The 18,874-nt window shown below is 44.2% G+C and overlaps 1 pseudogene across 1 annotated transcript; it reads right to left on the minus strand.

Moving 5' to 3' along the window:
• Positions 1–2,104: 2,104 nt before the first annotated feature.
• On the minus strand, positions 2,105–4,919 carry LOC311150494 (prostaglandin E2 receptor EP4 subtype-like; annotated as a pseudogene). The gene is made up of 3 exons: positions 4,873–4,919; positions 2,908–3,890; positions 2,105–2,728 (listed from the first exon to the last, which is right to left on the minus strand). The product of its transcript is annotated as a prostaglandin E2 receptor EP4 subtype-like (transcript).
• Positions 4,920–18,874: the final 13,955 nt, after the last annotated feature.

Here is an 18,874-nt window from a genome sequence, read left to right on the forward strand (position 1 = left end):
CATTTACACCTGACCCCTTAGTTCCAATATCTCTGCCTCAGAAAGCCCAATCCTAACAAGGTAAAGTGCTTATTGTTCAGAGGTTTCTTTCTGAGTAGTTAGCGGGGATCTACACTGTCTGAGAAAAGTGTTTTTGTTTGCTAAAGCCCAAGGAAATTATGCTTTTCTTGTATGAATAGCTTAAAGCATAATAATTATGCCAAAAGTAACTATAAATATGTTTATTCCATAGTCTAGGTATGTATAAATGATTAAATAGTTAGTTTGTATTGATATTCTAAACTGTATGAAAAGTAACTATTAATGCATCCATTCCATAGTCAAATGTTTATGTTTGATAATCCACTCAGTTTTTGTTGAGAATTTCTGGATATTTGTGTCAATTTATGTCAATTTTCACCAGATTTTACCTTTGACCACAAGAAAATGGCCTTAAAAATCTAAATTTCACTTGACATCAAGCCTAACTTTGTGTATCACCCCATCATTGTTTGATCTAGCGTGGATGACAGCCTTTAACACACATTTTTTAAAGCACTTTTTCCAGGTTGGCTGGACAGTCCTTTTCAGTTAGAGTGGTTTAACTGGTAGTTATCCTTGTGTAATAGTGCCCCCTACAGGTTGAATATATAAATGCAGCAACCTGAGAGAAAGGTGTACAGTTCACACTATTCATCTCAAGAGGGCATCACAGGTCTTCACCTCAATAGTCCATAGGAATTTTAATCAATGGTCGCAGTGTGTAACCATTATCAGGTTGATGATCTCTCAATACAAGTGTTCATTGATTTTGTTTTCAGAAAAAGAGTAGGACAATAAACACGATTAATAGATTAGACCACAAAACTTGATGACAAGTCACTTGATGTAACCATGACTCGGAACTGTTGTCGGAACTGATTCTGTTTGAGTTTGATCACCTTCAAATGTGTGCTTTCCATAATATGCTTATCATGTCATTCACTCACTACTCATTAACTTCCATTTAGTTAAACATCCTTGAGGGAACAAGTTGTACTGTTCAGATGCTTTAATATTCCATTAATTCAAAGATGCACAATAGTAATGACACCATTTTTCACACGAGATCACAATGAATTTTCCAATAGTTTTAAAACACATTTAAATAGGAAAGTTGATCATCACTCACAGTTATTAAGTTATCAAAAATATTCAACAGTACAAAACAAAGTTTGACATGTTGGTACATTCAGTTACTATTCCCTGCATGCAACACTGGTATGGCACAGAAAGAAGCAGCACTTCCAATTATTTAATTAACATTTCGATCAGACCGACAGTGTCATTGCATCAATGCTGCGTAATATATTCTGCAGTCAATCTTTTTCATTATGTGATCCAACATTTTTACTGGATATGTGTGCAAGAGAATTTCAACAATAACCTTTTGCTCCTATTTATGTCAAGTCTAAGCATACAATTAGATGCATCCAATGTATGCACCACACAGCACACAGAACACACTGCAACTGCCTCTGCAACCCAATGCTGCAAGGCAAATGCAGCGTTCCATTGGAAATGAATGTACTTCTGATGTCCCAAACTGCAATGACGCTGTCCGTGTGATCGAGGAGCTACTGTCTGCAGCATTGAGTTGTAACTTGTGAGCATCCTTTTACAGAAAAAATACATATTTGTATCACTCAAAGACTGACATCTGAATATATCAAGATGATCCTATAAAATGGGACCACTGTGTAAAAAGTATATTCTTAAATACATTGACTTCAAAAAGTATAAAGAGAATGCTGTTGTGAAGGCAAGTAGGTGCCTATTGTACCCATATGGTATGATAATAATATAATCACATTACAATTTTAAAAAACTGTCTCTTAAAATGTCCAAATGGGTCCATTTGGTCAAATCTCCTGTGTGTGCAGTAGGCCAGTCTTTGTCACATGTAGGCTACATCAAGGTCCCTGCAAACAAAAATGAGTTGTTAGGACGTCCCTGGAACGGCAACAGGTTGTGTCTTGGTCCCCTGGACATCCGTCCCCTGTTTGCTGGGGTCGCAGACGTTTGCTGTTAAAGTCAATGTGAAAACATTCATGTTTTGTAGAGGATACCACAGTCCTACAGTTGCTCAGAGGCACTTCTCCGACTGACAGGAGCTAGGTGTGCTGAAGGTACAGGTGACTATGTCCACTTTACTGACATGGCTACGGACACCTGCTGGTGAGCACTTCGCCGGAAGCGCCTTACTGCCTCCGAGCAGTGACGCCATCATGTCCGGTTTGGACACCACAGCAAGTTCCGCCTGGAAGCTGAGCACGGCAGTTTGGTCGACACTAAACGGATGAAAGTTGTCCCGCGCCATGTCAAATTCCCAGGCTTGTCGCATGGTAAAGTCTGTAAACGATTTACTTTTGGTGGTAACCTGGTTCTCCAAGTCATTTCTGTAGTTGGTTGTGCGTAATGACACATAACTGGTCTCATTGCTGTATTCAAATGACGGGTGTGACTGTTGACTGCCAATGCCAACACAGCCTAAATGACGCCCGGGCTCCGCCTTGACTTTTCCAACTGTCTTCTTTATCCTCCCATAGCCCTTGACCAACAGGTTCTTCCGACAAAGGATGTAGACCCAGGGGTCCAGAATAGGGTTGAATGAGGCGAAGCGGATGGCCATCAGATCACTGTGGTAATCCGGTTTCACTCCAGCACAGATGTAGGCAGGCCCGTACAGCTGGTTTACAAAGATGCGCACCTGTCAGATTGAGAGAATATATAAAAGTAGTATATGTGGATAAAGCAAACAATTTTTCAGCAATATTTTATTCATTTAGGTCTGTGTTGCATAGCTTTGTCCATATTTGAAACTCATGCCCAAGACATAATGCATGCACAATAGCTTAAATGAAATTTCCATAGATGCCTTTTACTTACCACTAAAGGAATGGAGCACACCAGGAAAACGATGGTCATAAATATTAGCAGCCAGAACATTTGGATCTCAGCCGCGGACACGCTGGTGACGGAGGGCAGGAACCCGCGCCGTGAGCCACCTTGCGCGGACACCTTCACTCTCACTATCCGCGTCTTCTGGCTCATCCCCACAAGTGACAGACACACTGCGAAGTTGCACAGAACTGTCAACGCAATCAACAGCAACATGAACCCACCGTAAAGAAACGAGTACGAGGCGGCGAGGGGATCCGTCGCCCTCCAGTCCAAGAAACACCAAGTGCCCGGAAAGTGGCGCATGTGCTTCCCGAACCCAAAGCTGGGCATGATGCACAACACAATGTTGGCCAGGTAAATACCCATGAGCGCGAAACGCGCCATTGTCCGGTCAATGTATTGAGTGTAAAAGTATGCGTAGTTTATGGCCAGGTATCGTTCAACTGCCATTGCGCACAGGATGGACATTCCAGCCGAGCCGAAAAAGAGCATAGAGAAGGAGAATAAATCGCACAGTAGTTCTCCGCCGGGCCACCTCTGGGCTATGTAGGTGGCGATAACCACCGGGCTGGTGGAACAGGTCCCCAACAGGTCCGTGATAGCCATTCCAACAACCAGCGTATAGAAAGTGGTCTCCTTCTGCTCTTTCTTTGAAATGCACAACACAACAATGGCTATGAGGTTCCCCAGGACTCCAACGGCGAACATAGTGGCTGAAGTGACCAGGGATTTGGATTCCAGTCGCAGAGGTGGGAAAGTGGTGTGGTTGTAGGTGACACAGAGCGGTTGGAGTAGTTCTGAAATGTTCGAGCCGTTGTCATTGACGGAATTATGCATCATTCTTCAATTAAAACTGAAACAAAATAGCTTGATAGCTTCAACTTTTAAGAAACGTTCCCTTCCCACCATGCAGTGTCTCTTTACAAGAGAACACAACAAAAGCAATAGAAAATAAAAGAAAGCGTAGCCTACGATACCACAGAACACATGTTGTTGAGCTTTGTTTTGGTCCTACCTGCATGATCCAACAGTTCCCATAACAGTATGCTTTGGTTTGTGTTGTGTCTACAACCGCACCTGACGCTGCTGGTATTTAAGCTAGTGGCTGTTCGCTCGCGCACAGCCACTGTCACTGATGTCAATAATGTGACGGCAGGTGCCCGAGGCGTAGCCTACTACCATACATCTAGGTTCAATAATGGACCCTGCATGACTTCAACACAGCAAAAGGCTATTTGTGCCAAACGGCTATCCTAGGAAAGTAAGTATGTTACTATTTTTACAATGAATGTTCAACCGTTAGTTTTATACAGGTCTTTATTCAACAGTAGACATACTGTATAGTCTGTCTACTCAGTGTACATCCCAGCAACACAGCCCAGGTGATCTGAGCCACACCTATGATTTTATAGATCATACATTGGGGCAGGGGCGCAACTTTCACTGGGGACATGACCCCCCCCCCCCCCCCCCCCGGATGCCTCAGAGTGGTCAGGTAGGCTGTTTTCCAGTTTCAGCCAGCTGGATTTAGGACCACACGGACAACACAGGACAACACAGAGCATGTGGACAGGCTGTGTTAAGGCAAGGCTTCTGAAAGGCTGGCATAAAGGACCAGCACGAGAGAGATGAACAGAGGCAGCTGCTGTCTGTGTTGCACTTTTTCTCCAAGTTGTAAAAGCAAGCAGAGCAGAAACTGGCTACTCTTTAGTTGACTGATCTAGCTGGCAAGGTAACTGCTATTTGACAGGGAAAAAAAACTAGCCATCTCATTAACTTTAGGTATTAGTTTTGCCTCAAACACTAGACCTGAATCAAACGATGAAACCAGTGGCCAAATGATTGAAGACTGATATATTCTGACATTTCTTCAGCGTAATGTGAGTTTTTATTAGTCAGTATAGCAATGTAACGTTATTGATCTGTCAGTTTCCTTAGGTAATTCCCTACTGTTCACACTGACACGGTATTATCAGCTCTACAGGCTTCACTGTCATGGTGCACAATCAGTACACAACACTATGCTCATCATGTCTTAGCAGGATCAAATGGTGACAGGTGTACCTGAAATTTGTGGAGTGGTTGAAAAACAAGTTTTAATGACTCCAACCTAAGTTTATGTAAACTTCCGACTTCAACTGTATTTTAAGGCAGTCTGTCAAACCTCTAAAGTTGATTTCCGAAGTGTATCAAGGGTTGATAGTGGCTTTTCCCGATGACACAAAACATTTAAAACAAAAATATGAGGAAGACATGGGAGACACTATTGATGATGATGAATGGATACAGATATGTTAGAATTCCTAGTCATATTCGGCTCCGAGACAGGATTGTGTTGAGGCACAGATCTGGGGAAGGGTGCCAAAACATTTCTGCAGCATTGAAGGTCCCCAAGAACACAGTGGCCTCCATCATTCTTAAATGGAAGAAGTTAGGAAACACCCAGACTCTTTCTAGAGCTGGCCGCCTGGCCAAACTGAGCAATCGGGGGAGAAGGGCCTTGGTCAGGGAGGTGACCAAGAACCCAATGGCCACTCTGACAGAGCTGTATCTGATGCTGTCTGTCCAAAACGAGTATTACATACATGTCCTCTGCCTGGAAAACGACGGCAGTATTATCAGCAGCACCTGACTTTTTACTAAAGAAATGTATTGTGGGACCTCGAGCGGACCTCACAAGGCCCGTTGATGATGTGAGGCCTGAGGCAAATGACTCTTCTTCCTAATGCTAATTAGAACTATGCAGGGTTCTTCGGTTTGTCCCCATAGGGGAACCCTTTTTGGTGCTGGGTAGAACCCTTTGCAGAGGGTCCACCACATAAGTAGGTGTTCTAAAACTTTTGACCGGTAGTGTATATATATATATATATATATATATATATATATATATATATATATATATATATATATATATATATATATATATACACAGTGAGGGAAAAAAGTATTTGATCCCCTGCTGATTTTGTACGTTTGCCCACTGACAAAGACATGATCAGTCTATAATTTTAATGGTAGGTTTATTTGAACAGTGAGAGACAGAATAACAACAAAAAAATCCAGAAAAACGCATGTAAAAAATGTTATGAATTGATTTGCATTTTAATGAGGGAAATAAGTATTTGACCCCTCTGCAAAACATGACTTAGCACTTGGTGGCAAAACCCTTGTTGGCAATCACAGAGGTCAGACGTTTCTTGTAGTTTGCCACCAGGTTCCCACAGGGGGTATGAAAAAAATAATATAATGTATGCACTAACTGTAAGTCGCTCTGGATAAGAGCGTCTGCTAAATGACTAAAATGTAAATGTAAAATGTTTACACACATCTCAGGAGGGATTTTGTCCCACTCCTCTTTGCAGATCTTCTCCAAGTCATTAAGGTTTTGAGCCTGACGTTTGGCAACTCGAACCTTCAGGTCCCTCCACAGATTTTCTATGGGATTAAGGTCTGGAGACTGGCTAGGCCACTCCAGGACCTTAATGTGCTTCTTCTTGAGCCACTCCTTTGTTGCCTTGGCTGTGTGTTTTGGGTCATTGTCATGCTGGAATATCCATCCACGACCCATTTTCAATGCCCTGGCTGAGGGAAGGAGGTTCTCACCCAAGATTTGACGGTACATGGCCCCGTCCATCGTCCCTTTGATGGGGTGAAGTTGTCCTGTCCCCTTAGCAGAAAAACACCCCCAAAGCATAATGTTTCCACCTCCATGTTTGACGGTGGGGATGGTGTTCTTGGAGTCATAGGCAGCATTCCTCCTCCTCCAAACACGACGAGTTGAGTTGATGCCAAAGAGCTCGATTTTGGTCTCATCTGACCACAACACTTTCACCCAGTTCTCCTCTGAATCATTCAGATGTTCATTGGCAAACTTCAGACGGGCCTGTACAGTGGGGGAAAAAAGTATTTAGTCAGCCACCAATTGTGCAAGTTCTCCCACTTAAAAAGATGAGAGAGGCCTGTAATTTTCATCATAGGTACACGTCAACTATGACAGACAAAATGAGGAGTTTTTTTTCCAGGAAATCACATTGTAGGATTTTTTATGAATTTATTTGCAGATTATGGTGGAAAATAAGTATTTGGTCAATAACAAAAGTTTCTCAATACTTTGTTATATACCCTTTGTTGGCAATGACACAGGTCAAACGTTTTCTGTAAGTCTTCACAAGGTTTTCACACACTGTTGCTGGTATTTTGGCCCATTCCTCCATGCAGATCTCCTCTAGAGCAGTGATGTTTTGGGGCTGTCGCTGGGCAACACAGACTTTCAACTCCCTCCAAAGATTTTCTATGGGGTTGAGATCTGGAGACTGGCTAGGCCACTCCAGGACCTTGAAATGCTTCTTACGAAGCCACTCCTTCGTTGCCCGGGCGGAGTGTTTGGGATCATTGTCATGCTGAAAGACCCAGCCACATTTCATCTTCAATGCCCTTGCTGATGGAAGGAGGTTTTCACTCAAAATCTCACGATACATGGCCCCATTCATTCTTTCCTTTACACGGATCAGTCGTCCTGGTCCCTTTGCAGAAAAACAGCCCCAAAGCATGATGTTTCCACCCCTATGCTTCACAGTAGGTATGGTGTTCTTTGGATGCAACTCAGCATTCTTTGTCCTCCAAACACGACGAGTTGAGTTTTTACCAAAAAGTTATATTTTGGTTTCATCTGACCATATGACATTCTCCCAATCCTCTTCTGGATCATCCAAATGCACTCTAGCAAACTTCAGACGGGCCTGGACATGTACTGGCTTAAGCAGGGGGACACGTCTGGCACTGCAGGATTTGAGTCCCTGGCGGCGTAGTGTGTTACTGATGGTAGGCTTTGTTACTTTGGTCCCAGCTCTCTGCAGGTCATTCACTAGGTCCCCCCGTGTGGTTCTGGGATTTTTGCTCACCGTTCTTGTGATCATTTTGACCCCACGGGGTGGGATCTTGCGTGGAGCCCCATATCGAGGGAGATTATCAGTGGTCTTGTATGTCTTCCATTTCCTAATAATTGCTCCCACAGTTGATTTCTTCAAACCAAGCTGCTTACCTATTGCAGATTCAGTCTTCCCAGCCTGGTGCAGGTCTACAATTTTGTTTCTGGTGTCCTTTGACAGCTCTTTGGTCTTGACCATAGTGGAGTTTGGAGTGTAACTGTTTGAGGTTGTGGACAGGTGTCTTTTATACTGATAACAAGTTCAAACAGGTGCCATTAATACAGGTAACGAGTGGAGGACAGAGGAGCCTCTTAAAGAAGAAGTTACAGGTCTGTGAGAGCCAGAAATCTTGCTTGTTTGTAGGTGACCAAATACTTATTTTCCACCATAATTTGCAAATAAATTCATAAAAAATCCTACAATGTGATTTTCAGGATTTTTTTCCTCTATTTGTCTGTCATAGTTGACGTGTACCTATGATGAAAATTACAGGCCTCTCTCATCTTTTTAAGTGGGAGAACTTGCACAATTGGTGGCTGACTAAATACTTTTTCCCCCCACTGTATATGTGCTTTCTTGAGCAGGGGAACCTTGCGGGCGCTGCAGGATTTCAGTCCTTCACGGCGTAGTGTGTTACCAATTGTTTTCTTGGTGACTATGGTCCCAGCTGCCTTGAGATCATTGACAAGATCCTCCCGTGTAGTTCTGGGCTGATTCCTCACCGTTCTCATGATCATTGCAACTCCACGAGGTGAGATCTTGCATGGAGCCCCAGGCCAAGGGAGATTGACAGTTATTTTGTTTTCGTTCCATTTGCGAATAATCGCACCAACTGTTGTCACCTTCTCACCAAGCTGCTTGGCGATGGTCTTGTAGCCCATTCCAGCCTTGTGTAGGTCTACAATCTTGTCCCTGACATCCTTGGAGAGCTCTTTGGTCTTGGCCATGGTGGAGAGTTTGGAATCTGATTGATTGATTGCTTCTGTGGACAGGTGTCTTTTATACAGGTAACAAACTGAGATTAGGAGCACTCCCTTTAAGAGTGTGCTCCTAATCTCAGCTCGTTACCTATATAAAAGACACCTGGGAGCCAGAAATCTTTCTGATTGAGAGGGGGTCAAATACTTATTTCCGTCATTAAAATGAAAATCAATTTATAACATTTTTGACATTTGTTTTTCTGGATTTTTTTGTTGTGATTCTGTCTCTCACTGTTCAAATAAACCTACCATTAAAATTATAGACTGATCATTTCTTTGTCAGTGGGCAAACATACAAAATCAGCAGGGGATAAAAAACATTTTTACCCTCACTGTATGTATGTGTGTAGATTTATATTTTCAGTACCAGTCAAAAGTTTGGACACACCTACTCATTCAAGGGTTTTTCTTTATTTTTACTATTTTTTACATTGTAGATCTAGCTTAAGTCGTAGTATACCCCCTCAGGTAGGTGTGAAGTTTACATCAATCTTAATCTTAATCTTAATATTAAGCTTAATCTTAATAGATTTCATGAAACAACCTGCTTAATTTCACTGTTAAAGTATGACCAAGCCATGAAAAAACTCTGTGCAAATGGAAGGGCAAATGCTGTCAGTGTTTGTATATGATGATGGATAGTTATGGAAATTTGAAAAAAATCTACATGCAGATTTGCAAAAATGGACCAGAAGCTAGCTAGCAAACATTAGCTGGCCTTTTTGTGCGGCCTAGCAACTAGGCTAGCTAGATACAATCTACAGAATAGTATTTCGATGCAATCTGTAGATTTTGATTGGGTTAGCTAGCACACTAGCTAGCTAGCTAGTTTTCTAACTTTGACTAGCTAGCTAGCTACCTAAAGTTGGTAAATATGCTAGCTATTAGGGCTGAGAATTGCCAAGGACCTCGCGATACGATATTATCATGATACTTAGGTGCCGTACCGATGTATTGCGATTCTCACTATTCAATACTGTGATTTTATTGCAATTTGATGTTCCAAACATATTGCTCTCTATAGCTATGTCTGCTGCAGAGAGAAAAGAGAGAGAATGAGAAAACTAGTTTTGATCAGTCAGGGAAATAAAAGTGCTCAAAACATATTGGCTCACTATTTAATAAGAAGATGGAGAACAAGCTATTGGATGAAAAATACCAGAGTTTTGGCGCATGTACAGCCGCCAAGTGGTGTTAGCAAATTCTACCTTCAGTAGCATTTTGTTATAAAAAAAAAAAATATATATATATATACAGTTGAAGTCGGAGGTTTACATACACTTAGGTTGGAGTCATTAAAACTCGTTTTTCAACCACTCCACAAATGTCTTGTTAACAAACTATAGTTTTGGCAAGTCGGTTAGGACATCTACTTTGTGCATGACTGTCACGATCGTCGACTGAAGCGGACCAAGGCGCAGCGTGATAGGCGTACATACTTTATTAAATGTACAACACGAACCAAAAAAACTAAACAAACGATACGTGAAGTCCTAGGTTAAACAACAAACCTTACGGATCAAGATCCCACAAAGTAACATGCCCGCAGGCTGCCTAAGTATGGTCCCCAATCAGAGACAACAAGCTACAGCTGCCTCTGATTGGGAACCACCCTGGCCAACATAGATCTAAACGATCTAGAACACAAACATAGAAAACTAAACAATGAAACCTACACACCCTGGCTCAACATAAAGAGTCCCCAGAGTCAGGGCGTGACAGTACCCCCCCCCCCAAAAGAGCGGACTTCGACAACCAAACACAACAGGGGAGGGGCCGGGTGGGCATTCCGCCTCGGCGGCGGATCCGGCTCCGGGCGTAACCACCACTCTCTTTCCATCCCACCCGTAGCGCCCCTGGTCTGGGCTGGCCCCGCTGGCCGGAGCTGGACTGGACACCGGTGGAGCGGAATGCTCTGGCTCCGGAGTGGAGCAGCTGACCGGTGCCGGACCAGGCACCGGTGGAACAGGCACGGGCCGTGCCGGACTGACTACGTGTACCACTGGCTTGGTTCGGGAGCAGGAACGGGCCGGACCGGGCTGACGACGCGCACCACTGGCTTGGTGTGGGGAGCAGGAACGGGCCAGCCGGGCTGACGACGCGCACCACTGGCTTGGTGCGGGGAGCAGGAACAGGCCGGACCGGGCTGGCGACACGCTCCACAGGCTTGGTGCGGGGGACAGGAACGGGCCGGACCGGGCTGACGACGCGCACCACTGGCTTGGTGCGGGGAGCAGGAACGGGCCGGACCGGGCTGGCGACGCGCACCACAGGCTTGGTGCGAGGGACAGGAACAGGCCGGGCTGGACTGTGGAGACAGACTGGAGGTCTGGAACGGAGAGCTGACACAACCCGTCCTGGCTGAATGCCTATTTCCACACACTCTGTGTGAGGCATCAGCACAGGACGTACAGGGCTGTGCACTCGTACTGACACTACAGCACGTGGCACTGGCGCAGGATATCCGGGACCGAGGAGGGGTACTGGAGGCCACGAGCGTTGAGCCGGCAGACTCCATCCTGGCTGCATGCCCACCTTAGCACGACACGTGCGTGGTGCTAGCACAGGACGTACAGGACTGTGCCGGAACACTCGCGGCACAGTACATAGCTCCGCATAACTCGGAACCTGCCCAGTCTCACGCTGCCTAGCCTGAATACGGGGAGTTGGCTCTGCTCTACCTCTAGGCTCCGCCAACCACCCTTCCAGCCCCCCAAACCTAGTGGCCTCCTCTCCTAAATCGCTGATGCGCCCTGTAGCTGCCTCCAGCAGCCCTGTCGTCCATGCCATGTGCCCCCCCCAAAAAAATTATTGGGCTTGCCTCTCGGGTGTCCATCGTCGGCACGGTTGGTGCCGTTTCTCCTCTCTTGCCAGGGCCTGTACCTTTGCCCAGGGCCCTCTGCCCGCGAATATGTCCTCCCATGACCACCATTCGCCCACCTGAGCCTTTGCCAGCTTCTCCTCCTGGGCACGCTGCTTGGTCCTTTTATGGTGGGATCTTCTGTCACGATCGTCGACTGAAGCGGACCAAGGCACAGCGTGATAGGCGTACATACTTTATTAAATGTACAACACGAACCAAAACAACAAAACAAACGATACGTGAAGTCCTAGGTTAAACAACAAACCTTACGGATCAAGATAACACAAAATAACATGCCCGCAGGCTGCCTATGGTGCCCAATCAGAGACAACAAGCTACAGCTGCCTCTGATTGGGAAACACCCTGGCCAACATAGATCTAAACGATCTAGAACACAAACATAGAAAACTAAACAATGAAACCTACACACCCTGGCTCAACATAAAGAGTCCCCAGAGCCAGGGCGTGACAATGACACAAGTAATTTTTCCAACAATTGTTTACAGACAGATTATTTCACTTATAATTCACAGTATCACAATTCCAGTGGGTCAGACGTTTACATACACTAAGTTGACTGTGCCTTTAAACAGCTTGGAAAATTCCAGAAAATGATGTCATGGCTTTAGATGCTTCTGATAGGCTAATTGACATAATTTGAGTCAATTGGAGGTGTACCTGTGGATGCATTTCAAGGCCTACCTTCAAACTCAGTGCCTCTTTGCTTGACATCATGGGAAAATCAAAAGAAATCAGCCAAGACCTCAGACATTTTTTTGTAGACCTCCACAAGTCTGGTTCATCGTTGGGAGCAATTTCCAAACGCCTGAAGGTACCACGTTCATCTGTACAAACAATAGTACGCAAGTGTAAACACCATGGAACCACGCAGCCGTCATACCGCTCAGGAAGGAGACGCGTTTTGTCTCCTAGAGATGAACGTACTTTGGTGCGAAAAGTGCAAATCAATCCCAGAACAACAGCAAAGGACCTTGTGAAGATGCTGGAGGAAACAGGTACAAAAGTATCTATATCCACTGTAAAACAAGTCCTATATATCGACATAACCTGAAAGGCCGCTCAGCAAGGAAGAAGCCACTGCTCCAAAACTGCAAGAAAAAAGCCAGACTACGGTTTGCAACTGCACAATGGGACAAAGATCTTACTTTTTGGAGAAATGTCCTCTGGTCTGATGAAACAAAAATAGAACTGTTTGGCCATAATGACCATCGTTATGTTTGGAGGAAAAAGGGGGTTGTTGCAAGACGAAGAACACCATCCCAACCGTTAAGCACTGGGGTGGCAGCATCATGCTGTGGGGGTGCTTTGCTGCAGGAGGGACTGGTGCACATCACAAAATAGATGGCATCATGAGGAAGGAAAATTATGTAAATATATTGAAGCAACATCTCAAGACATCAGTCAGGTTACTTGTGTTTTTATGACATCAATATTTGAAAATGAATCAATACAGTAATATGAAATCTGTATGAAAAATATTTTCATTTTACATTTTAGTCATTTAGCAGATGCTCTTATCCAGAGCGTATTACAGTTAGTCCTGTCATGTTGAGATCGCTTGGTGAGACAACCACATATCACAGTCAAATATACAGGATACAAACATTCCATTCCAGCTAAACAATGTATATATAGCGTATAAAATCTATTAATATAAAATCTGAGAACAGTAATATTTCACACACACATGAAGGTACCCATCAGCAATAATTTCTGATAAAAAACACAAAAATGGTAGATATAGCGTTTTGGAACGAAACTCTTCATATGCAGAAAAGTACTTCATACCCACGGTAAAATATGGTGGGTTATCTTTGATGTTTTTGGGCTATTTAGCTTCCACTGGTCCTGTGGCCCTTGTTAAGGTCAACGGCATCATGAACTTTACCAAGTACCAGGACATTTTAGCCAAAAACCATGTTGCCTCTGCCAGGAGGTTGACAGTTGGCCACAAGTGGATTTTCCAGCAAGACAATAACCCCAAGCACACGTCAAAGTCCACAAATAAATCTTTAATTGACCACTGTTAAAAGACTAGCGATGATTTAGAAGTTTCAGCACGATTTTTCTATTAGTTTGTTGTCCTTGCTCAACATCCCCTTATTTTCTCACCATAGTGGTACCTCCAAGTCACCCCATTTGTATCAGCCAATCACAGTCCGCCATTCCTCATGCACCTCACTGAACCCTGCTCCTCACTGAACCCGGCTCAGGTCTATTCCTTATGTTAATTGTGTTTGACCTGTGTTTTAGTGCATGCATCTAATTGTAAGTACTGTCCGACATGTTATTGGTGTTTTAGTTGGGTGTTGCTAAGGCAGTAGAGTATTTACCATGTTTGTAATGTTTATAAGCTATTTTCCCATGGTCAGAAGGGAATGGACTTGCTGGACTATTCCTTATGTTAATTGTGTTTGACCTGTGTTTTAGTGTGTGCATCTAATTGTAAGTACTGTCTGACATGTCATTGGGGTTTTAGTTGGGTGTTGCTAAGTCAGTAGAGTATTTACCATGTCTGTAATGTTTATAAGGTATTTTCCTTCCATGTGCGTCATGCTATTTCTAGCCAGCTAGCCTAGGTTCTAGCCAGTCATGCTAGCTCGTTATGCTGTGCACCACATGCTTTGTTTAGGATAGCCTATCATATAAATTATGCTCATACTGTCTGGTTAAGTTAATAGCTGTGTTTATGGACATTTAGAGTCTTTATGAAGCTTCATGCTACCATGTACTGTGTATAGCCTTATGATGTATGCATGTAGCCTAATTTAGCCTGTGCTATTCCATGTTGGTTGGGGTCTTGTGCACATGTGCAGACCTTAGTTACATTGCAGTCATGTTTCAGTTGTTATATGCTTACCAGTAATTGGGCCATTGTATTCTACTATCTGTGTATTTGTCTGTGCGCCTGTACTTATGGTTATTATTTTATTCTATCTTTCCATAGAACCACTTTTATATACTCTCACTTTCTATGTGAGCTGTCATTACAGAAGAGTGTGGTGTGTTGAACCCAATATCGGCAATAAGCCTGTTCTGAAGACATCTGACTTGTTGTTGCCGGACAGACCTTTGGTGGCTGAACCCTTTCCATTGGCACCTAATAGCTCTCTACTAGTACCCGTTCTACATGGTCCTCTCGGATCAACCCCTTAGTATTTTTCATGGTCCTTCGCTCGCTGGATATTATAAGCTACCACAGCCCAAGATGTCTCAGAGCTACGCCGAGTCAAGGCGTTGGTCACCATCCACCTCATCCCAGTCTCCTCTCCCTGAATGAAGACAAGCAAACAAGCCTGAAGACACAGCATGCCACTCCCACCGCAATAGTCGCAGTGACCGGTGGGACGATCGGTGGCATGCTATCAGGGAGAGGTTTGAGGTCCTCCGTCGCAGCACAGCTCTCCTCTCTGACCTGATGCTACTTGAGGCCAAGAAGGAGCTCAAACAAATGGAGCATAGGATAGAGCAGCTCATGGCTGCGCTAGCCAAACCACACCCACAACCAGCTGAACCTCCAGTGCCACAGGCTCGTACCAGCACACCACAGAGGGTCAGTGAGAAGACGCAGGGAAGGGACGGCAGTATCTATGACGAGGAGAAGATCACCACCATTAGTCACCAAAAGGGATGCGCATCCTAACCAAGTGGAGGCTGACCAGTCCTTATGTCCCGTTTCTGATCCACCTTCTCGATCACTGCCAGCTGCTATGGCTCATATTCAAGGGGGTGCCGCAGATTTACCACCCTGCAGCTCCACACCACTCTCGCCAGCCTAAAGTTGCTCATCAGCGCTTTCATAAGCATAAGCCCTCTGACGCCCTCACCTTCAGCATCAGTTGCCATCAGCCCTGGTCTCAGATCCAACCTCTGCTGTGGAGTCCCTCACAGTGGTGCTAGAGCAGGGGTGTCAAACTCATTTTAGCTCAGTGGCCACATGGAGGAAAATCTATTCCCAAGTGGGCCGGACCGGAAAAATCATGGTATATATAACTTAAAAACAACAACTTCAGATTGTTTTCTTTGTTTTAATACGATCAACATACAACATAAAGCTGGAGCCTGAGGACAGTGTGTCCAAAATAGTACAAGCACAACATCACTATTAATCATAAAACACGTCAAGTTTATTTGAAAATTCTAAAGAAAAAGAACACACAAACACACAATGCCTCAGTGATTAACAGAACTGTTTCACAGATCACAGAACTATATAAGGGTGTCATTTCTCAGGCAGAAATGTAGATAAAAATAATGAAATCCTGTTCCCCAAACAAGTGCAAGAACCACAGAGTCAAGAATAGGTTAAATATACAAATAAAATAAAAGCAATTAAAAACAATAGCACATCAACATAAAAACATATAAACATAAAGCTGGAGCCTGAGGACAGTGTCCAAAAGCACAACATCACTATTAATCATAAAACACCTCATGTTATTTGAAAGTTCTGAGGACAAAGAACACACAAACACACAATGCCTCAGTGATTAACAGAACTGTTTCACAGATCACAGAACTATATCAGGGTGTCATTTCTCAGGCAGAAATGTAGATAAAAATAATGAAATCCTGTTCCCCAAACAAGTGCAAGAACCACAGAGTCAAGAATAGGTTAAATATACAAATAAAATCAAAACAATTAAAAACAATAGCACATCAACATAAAAACATATAAACATAAAGCTGGAGCCTGAGGACAGTGTCCAAAAGCACAACATCACTATTAATCATAAAACACCTCAAGTTATTTGAAAGTTCTGAGGACAAAGAACACACAAACACACAATGCCTCAGTGATTCACAGAAGTATATCACAGATAACAGAACTATATCAGGGTGTCATTTCTCAGGCAGAAATGTAGATAAAAATAATGAAATCCTGTTCCACAAACAAGTGCAAGAACCACAGAGTCAAGAATAGGTTAAATATAGAAATAAAATAAAATCAATTAAAAACAATAGCACATCAACATAAAAACATATAAACATAAATCTGAAAGCGTTGCTCAAACTCCCGTAACAGTCCCGTTATTTTATCTTTGAACCGCTTCATGTCTGCCACATGTTGGGTCGCGCACACATTTTTCAGACAGGGGAAGTGAGCTGCATCACCACCGGCAAGTTGCGTCTCCCACAATGACAGCTTCAACTTGAAAGAACGTATGCTGTCATAATACTGCGTGACAACTTTGTTGCGCCCTTGCAGCTGTTTGTTCAAGTTATTCAGGTGCTCTGTAACATCCACCATAAATGCAAGGTCCTGCATCCATTCTGCGGAATGAAATTCTAACACTGGTTTGCCCTTTTCTTCCATGAACTGTTCAATTTCTTCTCGTAAATCAAAGAAACGCCTCAGCACAGCACCTCGGCTTAACCATCTTACCTCAGTGTGGTATGGCAGGCCATAGATGTGGTCTTTCTCTCTGAGAAGGCTGTCAAACTGACGGTGATTCAGGCTTCTGGATCGGATGAAATTAACAGTTTGGATGACCACCTTCATGACGTTATCCATCTTTAATGACTTGCAACACAAAGCCTCCTGGTGCAAAATACAGTGAAAAGTCAAAAAATCACGTCCTCCATTTGCAGATTGCACTTTCTCTCTGAACTTTGTCACAACGCCTGCTTTTTTCCCGATCATTGAGGGCGCACCATCTGTAGCCAGGCTGACAGCGCGGGACCAGTCCACTCCGACCCTGTCCAGCGCGCCGACGAGTGCGGTAACAATATCAGCTGCTGTCGTTGTATCTGTCATCGGCACCAACTCCACGAACTCCTCGGTGACGGTCAATGTGTCATCAACTCCGCGGATGAAAATGGCCAGTTGTGCAACATCTGTAATGTCCGTGCTTTCATCAATTGCAACCGAAAACGCAATAAATGACTTTACTTTTTGCTTCAACTGGCTGTCCAAATCCACTGAAAGATCGGAAATCTTGTCTGCAACTGTGTTTCTTGTCAGGCTGATATTTGCAAAAGCCTGCCGCTTTTCAGGGCACACAATCTCCGCTGCCTTCATCATGCATGTTTTTTACAAATTCACCCTCACTAAATGTTTTGAAGCCACTGCGATTTCATTAGCAATGAGGTAGCTAGCTTTCACTGCAGCGTCACTGATGTCTCGGCTGTGAGTAAACACAGACTGCTGTTTCTTCAGACCCACCAACAGTTCATTCACCTTCTCTCATCTCCGCTGTCCTTGAAAGTTGTCATATTTGTCGGCATGAAGACTCACATAGAGGCGACAAAGGTTATATTATTTCAGCACTGCAACATGCTCTGAACACACCAAACATACAGCTTTCCCATTCAATTCCGTGAATAAATAGGATGACAATTTTTCTTGGAACACTCTGCACTCTGCGTCCACTTTTCTCTTTTTTGACAAAGACATATTGGGGCAATGAGGGTGCCAAAGCACATAATGTTAAAAGTAGAAGCCGTAATAAATATCGCGGGCAAAACGAAGTAGCTCATTGGCTGCACGTGCTTGACCTACTTGCTCTGCCCCGGTATAAACAGTTTGCTTGCTTAACACAATTGCTATTGCGCCATCCAGTGGACGCAATTGGAACAGCAGTTTATTTTATAGAAAAATTGCAGCGCATGTATTTTTTTTATTTATTTTTTCAAAATCATCTCGCGGGCCGGATTAAACCCGTTTGCGGGCCTAATCCGGCCCGCGGGCCGGACGTTTGACACCCCTGTGCTAGAGCCTTCTCCAGGGCCAGAGGAGCTACCAGAGCTCACCCTGGGGGAGCACCCCACCACTGTGCTCCAGCCGACCGCAGCCATGCAGATCCAGCCTGCTCCAACCATGGAGCTCAAGTTAGTAGTGGGGCCTACTACACCCGCTCCTGCCATGGTGCCTCAGCCTTCTCCAGGGCCAGAGGAGCTACCAGAGCTTACCCTGGGGGAGCACTTTACCACTGTTCTCCAGCTGACACCCGCTGTGGAGTCCTTCACAGTGGTTCTACAGCCCTTTCAGGGACGGAGGAGCTACCACAGCTCACCTTGAGAGAGCACCCTACTCCAGCCGACATATCAGAGTGTCAGTCAGACCCTGCCTGGTGGGATTGACCTCATCTTACCTTCCAAGTCCAGCTTGCCACCATCCAGTGGTGATTGCCTACCCCTACATGGACAGCTCATGCTGG

The sequence above is a fragment of the Coregonus lavaretus genome (assembly GCF_964263955.1).
Source record: "Coregonus lavaretus genome assembly, chromosome: 23".
NCBI lineage: Eukaryota > Metazoa > Chordata > Actinopteri > Salmoniformes > Salmonidae > Coregonus > Coregonus lavaretus.